The following is a 7,926-nucleotide window of genomic DNA, read 5'->3' as shown; positions in this document are numbered from 1 at the left end:
CTAGACTGGTCTCATAGACCAAGTGTTGGGATTAAAGGCAATCCCTATCAGTGTATACTGTTTAAACCAGGTATTTTGCCAACCTTCCTTCCCACAGAAGTTACTACATATATCTGAGCGTCCTGTGTACTCATAGGATCCCTCCTCTGGCAAGGCAGTCAAGGAGCTGGACAATCCCAGAGTATGTCCTTCATACCCCCATGGTGCCCTCCTATGGACACCAACTCTCTTGAATCCTCTCTATAGAACCTCTAAACTGGTAACCCTGAGGTTCTGCCAGGTAGTTTGGGTCACAGACAAGCATGTCCAAGCCCAGCTGCCCTCACACTGGGAAGGAAAAGGTAAGACAATTAGTCCTCTTGGGGCCTGAGCCCAGCACTTTGCACTAGGGACCAGACAACAGCTAAGATTCCTCACCAGTTATTATCTTCACCCCCACAGAGACAAATCTCTTAACCAGTCCCCACCGAGAGTGAGGATATAGCTGTAGAGATGCCAGAATGGAAGGTAAGTGGCACGTGGGAATCAGAACTGGTTATCTATTTTTTTTTGGAAAGTAAGTTGTTTGCATTAACAAAACTACATCTGCCAATGTGGGCTGACAAATCACATGCTGGGCTCCAAGAAAAGTTACCCTGAGACACTGTCCTGGCACTGCTAGCTTATAGGCAAGAGACAGCCACCAAAGTCAAGGTCTCAGTAACATTACAAAAAATAACAAGAGTAAGTTCACTGCTTTTTCTTACTAGGTTTGAAACAATAGTCAATACTATAAAATGAGGAAGTGTCACATAAGAAGTGTTAACCTTATAGCAAGTACAACTTGTAAAGACTCCATACATTTTATATCCATAAACATTAACTGGGGCTTGGTCTATGGGATTCTTGGCCCCTCATGTCTGAGGCCTCCAATTCTTGGGTTGGGCTGGGGGCAGCAGGTTGTAGGTGAACAGTTATCTCTAAGGAACTGGGGTTTCTGGTATCCTTATCACCTGGCATGCTCTTCTCAAAAGGCATTGATAGGTCCAGGTATACCTGTTGGTAGAAAAGGTCATGGGACTATGTTAGTATGCATCCCCTTGATCTTACGGCCATCTATGGTCAGGCTGGCCCTTGAAGGCCAACCCCATCACTGGAACTTGGAGAAGCAGCCCACACAGGAATCAGAGAAGGCAGAGAGGGCAGGGTTGAGTGGTACTTATGTGGGTTGATGTCATAGTGAGGATGCCATCTAAACCCTCTACCAGAAGCTTGAAGGTGGCCCTCTGTGAAGGCACTGCATGCCAACATTCCCACATGATCACATACCTGTGGCAAATATGGCTGTGGTTTCTTGGCCTGTTGTCCATCCCTACCTCACCCAAGGCTACCAGCCTCCTACCAGGAGCCCTGGTAGGAAACCAGCCACTCCCAGGGACTGTTAGAGGAGTGAGTAAGGAATGCTTTGCTCACAGGTCGTGTGTGCAATTGACAGGCTTGTCCATGTGGTAGCCATCTTTCAATAGCTTTAAAAGCTCTTACACTGGGATGCCAGGATATGGTGAGCCCCCCAGTATAAAGATCTCCCAGAGCAGGACTCCAAAGGACCACCTGTATGGGAGTGAGGGCAGAGGCCTGTTACTCCTGGTCAATTACTGCAACAGTTCTACAACAGGACAGGTTACCAATGGGCAAGGAGGGGTGTGTGGATGAGAGGCATGGCAGGGCTATGCTATTGGCTCAAATGAGGAGACAGAATACAGCCTGGGAGGGCCAGGACCCTAAAGGCTGTTATAGGTGTGACATGGGTCTTGCTTTCCCCAACCTATGTTAGGACACATACACATCACTCTGGTGGGTGTAGACTCGGTCAAACAGGGACTCTGGTGCCATCCACTTCACAGGTAGCTGGCCCTAGGCAGAGGGAGAGTTGTTGGCTGTCAGGTGTCCCATGGTGGAGCACTGCACCCCAACCACCCTGGAATGGGGCTCACATTTGTGCTTTTCTTATAGTATTCCAGACTGTTCACATCACGGGCAAGGCCAAAATCTGCAATCTTCATCACATTGTCCTCAGTCACCAACACGTTTCTGGCAGCCAAGTCTCTGTGAATACACTGAGGAGGTATGAAAGGAACCTTGCTACACTGACACCTCCCTAGCCTAAGCAAGCTTGACATCCACTCTTCCACTCAGAAAGACCCTACCTGGCCTGTGCCCCAGCTCTGCTCACCTTCTGAGGAGCCAGGTACTCCATACCTCGGGCCACCTGATAGGCACACGACACTAGATCTTTGCAGGTAAGCTGTTCTTCTGGCAGCCTGGAGGCACCATAGTATTCCATGCTTAGGGGCCTTTGTGCCCACAGGAACTCCCTGAGGTTGCCTTTGGCTGTATACTCCATCAGCACATACAATGGCCCTGGAAGCACAAGCACCTCAGAGATGTTATGTGACTCAGGGGTCCTGATCTAATAATCGTCCACCCACCTGCTATACTTACCACCCTGTGTGCAGGCTCCCAGCAGGTTGATAATGTTCTTGTGCTTGCCAATAACTTTCATCATCTCCATCTCAGACACCAGGTCCAACAAGTCCTGGCTATTGGCATCATCTGTGTTGAAAGTGGGAATGTTAGGTGGTGGCCCTGCAGCCCCCATAGGCCCTGTGTTACTTCTCTCCCTCCTCACCTTTCAGCATTTTCACAGCCACAGTGACAGGCTTGACAGTGTTGTCTATGTTAAAGCCAAAGCCTCTGCCATAAAAACCTGGCCAAAGCAGCCTTCTAGAGAATTACCAAGTGTCAGCCTGTCCAAAGAAGCAGAGGCAGTGAGTATGTGCCCAGGACCCTCAGCCCTCATGGCCCAGTGCCACTGCATCCATAGCTGGCAGTGGGCTTTTGCTCATGAAGACAGAGTAACCCGAGTTTCACCCTGGACCCCACCTCAGAAGTATTTGACCCCACTTTCAACAGGCTTCTGCCTGGTAGCCATCTAGCCCCCAGCCACAGAACCCTCTCCAAGTATACACAAAACCCCACCAGCACTGACCAAGTTCTAGATATTTCCCACTTTGGGTAGGCTGGCAGCTCAAGCTCAGAAATACTGGCCATTACAGTATGTTCTCTTGAAAATGGGTGGATGATACGGACCAAGGGTATATCAGAGTTCATGGAGGTCACCTGCTTGGATCATTGGGGATAGGTTGGTGCCAGACAATGGATGTTGGGCATTGGGAAAGGGTTGAGGTAGTATAACTCCCAGGAGTGGCAAGGTCAAGTCCATATGAGGCAGTATGTAGGGCCAAGAAGAGGGATGCTCAAACAGTGGTTACTGAAGACTCAAAGTTGTTTAGAGTAATGTGGGATCCATGTGGAAAATAGGAACAGGGAAGGGTCAGCTCATCTGAGTGCAGAGAAATGAGTACTAAGCAGGCCTCAGGTACTGCTGGGACTTTAGGAGGTTCAAGGTACAACAGAGAGATAAAAACTTGGTATCTAATTTCAGTTACCTGTTGCTCAGGTGTAAAGTGAAAGTTATTGTCAACATTGGGAGACCCCAGGTTCTTTCTTGAGACTCTACACAGGTAGCAGAGTGTCACAATTGATGCAGTCAAGATTAAGATGGAGAAGCCCACCCAGAAGCTGATGGTGCCTGCAGATAACTTGCCAGCTGCACTACTCTTTGCCAGCTCTTCCTCAGCTGCAAAGACATAAATGTTGGGGCCTCATCCAGCCTTGTGGGACTTCCCATTGGCCCAAGCTCTAGGTACCTGTTGGGGAGCAAAGCTACTGGGATACTCAGAGTTTGGTGACCTACATCCCCAACTCACATTGGTAGTCAAAAATATCTGTGAGTCAGCAGAGACCAGACCCAGGAGAGAAGCCTGGCAGAGCCAGAAGCATCCACACCACCATCAAGGCTCCCAGGAGACAACAGAACCTCAAGGCTAGACTGTGGAAATCCAACTAGGGGATTGTGGGGGAGGCCTTTGCAAGATCAAGATGAGGCAGGGTAACACTCCCATACCAAGCACAAGGCCAGGGTGATTACCACAGGATGGACTACAGTAAGTAATAAGTGCACCCCTGCTGTCCCTGTCCCTGGCAGCTTTGTTATGTTCTGAGCCAGCCCTATAAGAGGACAGATGTAGAACCACCACCACCAGCAGCAGCAGCAGCAGCAGCAGCAGAAGCAGAAGCAAGTGCCTGGCAGCACCTCCAGCCATGCAGAGTGACAGGAAATTCCGAAATAATTGCCTGCCAGACAGGTGTACTCCCCTGAGTCCTCAAAGGTGATATTGCGCAAAGACAGAACTTCTAGCTCCTTGTTGCTTGTGTTAATGCCTGATGTCTACAAAGAGAGAACAGAGATCAATAGGCAAGCACCAGCAAATCCCTTTGGGTACTACAGCAGAGTCCACACGGAGATGATCAGGCAGGCTTCATAGGAAATGCCACCTCTGCTACCACCTTGACAACTACAGCCCTACCACTGCAATGGGTGCCCTCTGCATCCTGAACCAAGGCATGAAGCCTGAAACCAGTCCCTCTATTGGTAGATAGTTCCCTTTCCCAAGTAAGCATCAGGCACTTGGGCAGCATGGTGCCACAAAGAAGCAACATGCAGAGTTAGTGCAGAAATAGGAGAGGTACAGAAAAAAAGATGGGCAGACAGATGTGTGAACAGAAAGCCAGAGGAAATCAGTGTCAGCCAGAGAATGGTGGAAGGTCGATGTTCTCAAGCAGCACAGGGTTCAGCCCTTGGAAGGTTCTGAAAACTTCTCATCATGCATGTGGTGCAGCAAGAGGACAGCACAGACCTGAGAGGCTTTGAAGGAGGTAGTAAGTCAGTGCTGGCTGGGGGCTACCAGTATAATTAAGGCATCAGAAACAGAACATGAGTCAGAGGTGGGGTCGAGCAGAGAACAGATGGTACAAGGCATTTGGGAAGGTATGTAGTTGGGGCATTGGAGCTGGAGCTGTGTGCCAGATTGTCATAGAACAGTTATCACCTACTGGAGGACTGTGAGCATACCACCAAAATGCCTTCTCAGCCATGCTTATGAAATTGATGGCTCAACAAATGTACCTGCCCCATCCCATTCTGACACACTGAAAGATAAAGGTGTGCATCTGCCTTCAGATTGTCACTGATCCAGGAAATCTCTAGAAGAAAATGAGGACAAGACAGGACAAGGGAGATGTCAAAGAATGAGTTGGGGGAGGAAGCTCCTGGAAGGATGCCTGAAGCAAGGCACATAATGGCAGTGGTAGGCGTGGTTTCACAGACTGGCCTGCTTCAGGTCCACTCTCCCTACACACACACACACACACACACACACACACACACAGAGAGAGAGAGAGAGAGAGAGAGAGAGAGAGAGAGAGAGAGAATGAGAGAGAGAAACACATACACAAAGAGAGAGAAACACACACACAGAAACACAGACACAAAGAGTGAAACATACAGAGAGAGAGAGAGAGAGAGAGAGAGAGAGAGAGAGAGGGAGGGAGGGAGGGAGGGAGGGAGGGAGGGAGGGAGGGAGGGAGGGAGGGAGAGAGAGAGGGAACCCATACTCTACAAATCTTCATCCCAAGGGTCATATCACATCAGCCTGTTCTCACGAAACCACACACCCACAGTGGGAGGTACACTGGACATGGCTTTAGTGGTCTCTCTCAATAGCCAGGATACCAACTCCTGCCAATACCTGTTCCTCTCTCCCACCAGACCTCCAATTCTCTCAAAGGATATTTTTCTGTGTTGCAAAGTCCAAACTCTCTCTCAAGTGGCTCCACCTGGGCTATGAAGCAAAGCTAGAAGCAAAAGGAGGCAGGAAGAGTCTGTCATGGCAGGGTGGAGCTAGTGCTACAGTGGACAGCCGGTACTCTGATGTCAGAGGGTACTAGTTCAGCAGACATCCTCCTTTTCTGAGCCACCACAACTATCACCCAAGAGAAGCCTTCTATAGGCCCAGGCCTCAGAGAAAACAGGGAAACAAGTCCTACGGGAGGGCACAAGTAACACAGAGCCTGCCTGGAGTTCAGAACAGGTGATAAGTTCTGATACTCAGGTGCCCCTTCCCAGGAACTCCAACATGTGGGTGTCAGTCCCAAGGTATTCCTCAGCCAAAGAGGAACTGAAGGACCAGGGCCAAGACACTTCCAGCTAACCCATCCACCTTACCAGCTGCCAACAACAGAGCCCACCTTGAGTAAGGTGACATAGGGCTTGCCATCCGGGCCTGTCTTGCTGCCATTCACCTCAACATGCTTAAGCCACTGGATGTGTGGTTGGGCATCACTGTAGACCTTGCAGTGGAACTCTACATCACTTCCTAGAGTGGCTGTCTGGTTTTCTGGCAGCACAGCATGCAAAATGGGCTGATGTGGGAAGCGCTCTGTAAGACACAGACAGGTCAAGTGCAGTGGGTCCAAAGGCCCGAGGCTGACCTGCTTTAGTCACCCAGCCTGGCTCTTACCCAGTACATCCAGTGTGTAAGTCTGCTGGATGCTACCAAACTTGTTCTGAACCATGCAGGTGTAGTAGCCACTATCAGAAGGCACCACACTCTCCATGACCAGGCTCCAATGCCGGTGCCTAAGCTGCAGGTAAAGTTAGTAGGTGAGTGACTGTGGATGCCCAAAACTGTGAGCCTGTTTTCATCTTGACAGATAGTTAGGCTATGCAAACATACTTCTGCTTTTTCTTTTATAATATAAGGTTACCTAGGAAGTGACTGCTTTCAGGATACTTGGTCTAGAGTGGCTTCGCTACTTAAACAAGAAAATGCTAATGACTTGACACCTCAAAGTGTTAAAGTAATTAACTGTTTTACCTGTAGTTTGTATCAAGTTAAAGATTTCTTTTGTTGACTTCTTTTGTATTTGGATATAAACGTATATGGAAAACTAAACAGGGAAAATTTCACTATCCACTGGAATGCCCTCCTGGTACTTTTCTATGGTTTCAGTTTTATTACTTTTCATTTCACTTCTATTTCTATGATCTCATGCCCCTACCCTGGGAAGAGGTATTTTTGTCGAGGCTGGTCTACGACAAATGATATGGGTTATACCCTCTGTATCCAGGCCCTTTCTCAGAGTTACCTTGATGCCCCCCCCATGCAATGCTCCCCTCAGAATTCCTTGCCATTCTTCAGCCAGGAGATGGAGGGGGTGGGGTTGCCAGCAGCTGCACAGTGGAAGCACACAGTGCTGGTGGCTGGCACAGCCAGCAGTTTCATATCCATACGGTCTGGCCAAGTGCAGTAAGGGGCCCCTGATGGCAGAAGTGCTCATGACAGCATAATCAGTACAGCCTTGCAAAGCTCCCCTACCAACACACCCTCAAGCCTCATCCCTCATCTGTATTGAGACTCCTTTGCTCTGTCTAAACTGTCCATCTACAGCTGTCCCACTCACAGTCCCTTCTCTCCATCTGAGGCAGGCTCACATATGTAGGTACCCAGGAAGCAGAGCCCAGGAGGATGTAGATCCTGGGAGGCAACTAGGCTAGGTCATTCCACCAGTACACCAAACCTGAGTTAGCCTGTATAGTGCCCAGTGAAGGCAGGTACCCTTCAGGTCATGCTTCCCCTCCACTGAGTTCCTTCCTTCCTCTTGGCTGGGTGGAGGATGCTGTTGTGGAATATCAGTTGAAGATGTCTTACATTTTTATATGTTGTGGAACAATTGTTTTATGATGCAAAGATGTGTTTCACCCTTTTATGTTATATTTGCTTAACTTGGTGAAGCTGTGTTACTCTGTTTGGTCTAATAAAGAGCTAAATGACCATAAGCAGGGCAAGAGAAGGAAATAGGCAGGGCTTGCAGGCAGACAGGATAAATAGGAGAAAGTTTAAGAAGGAACAAGAAAAGAAAGAGGAGGATGCAAAGGCCCAGTCAGTCACCCAGCTACACAGTCAGCCACAGAGTAAGAAGTAA

The 7,926-nt window shown here is 49.0% G+C and overlaps 1 pseudogene; it reads right to left on the bottom strand.

Moving 5' to 3' along the window:
• Positions 1–893: 893 nt before the first annotated feature.
• Positions 894–7,259, bottom strand: LOC119802622 (annotated as a pseudogene).
• Positions 7,260–7,926: the final 667 nt, after the last annotated feature.

This window comes from Arvicola amphibius, chromosome 12 (assembly GCF_903992535.2).
Source record: "Arvicola amphibius chromosome 12, mArvAmp1.2, whole genome shotgun sequence".
NCBI lineage: Eukaryota > Metazoa > Chordata > Mammalia > Rodentia > Cricetidae > Arvicola > Arvicola amphibius.
This window is presented reverse-complemented; position numbering and strand designations above follow the sequence as displayed.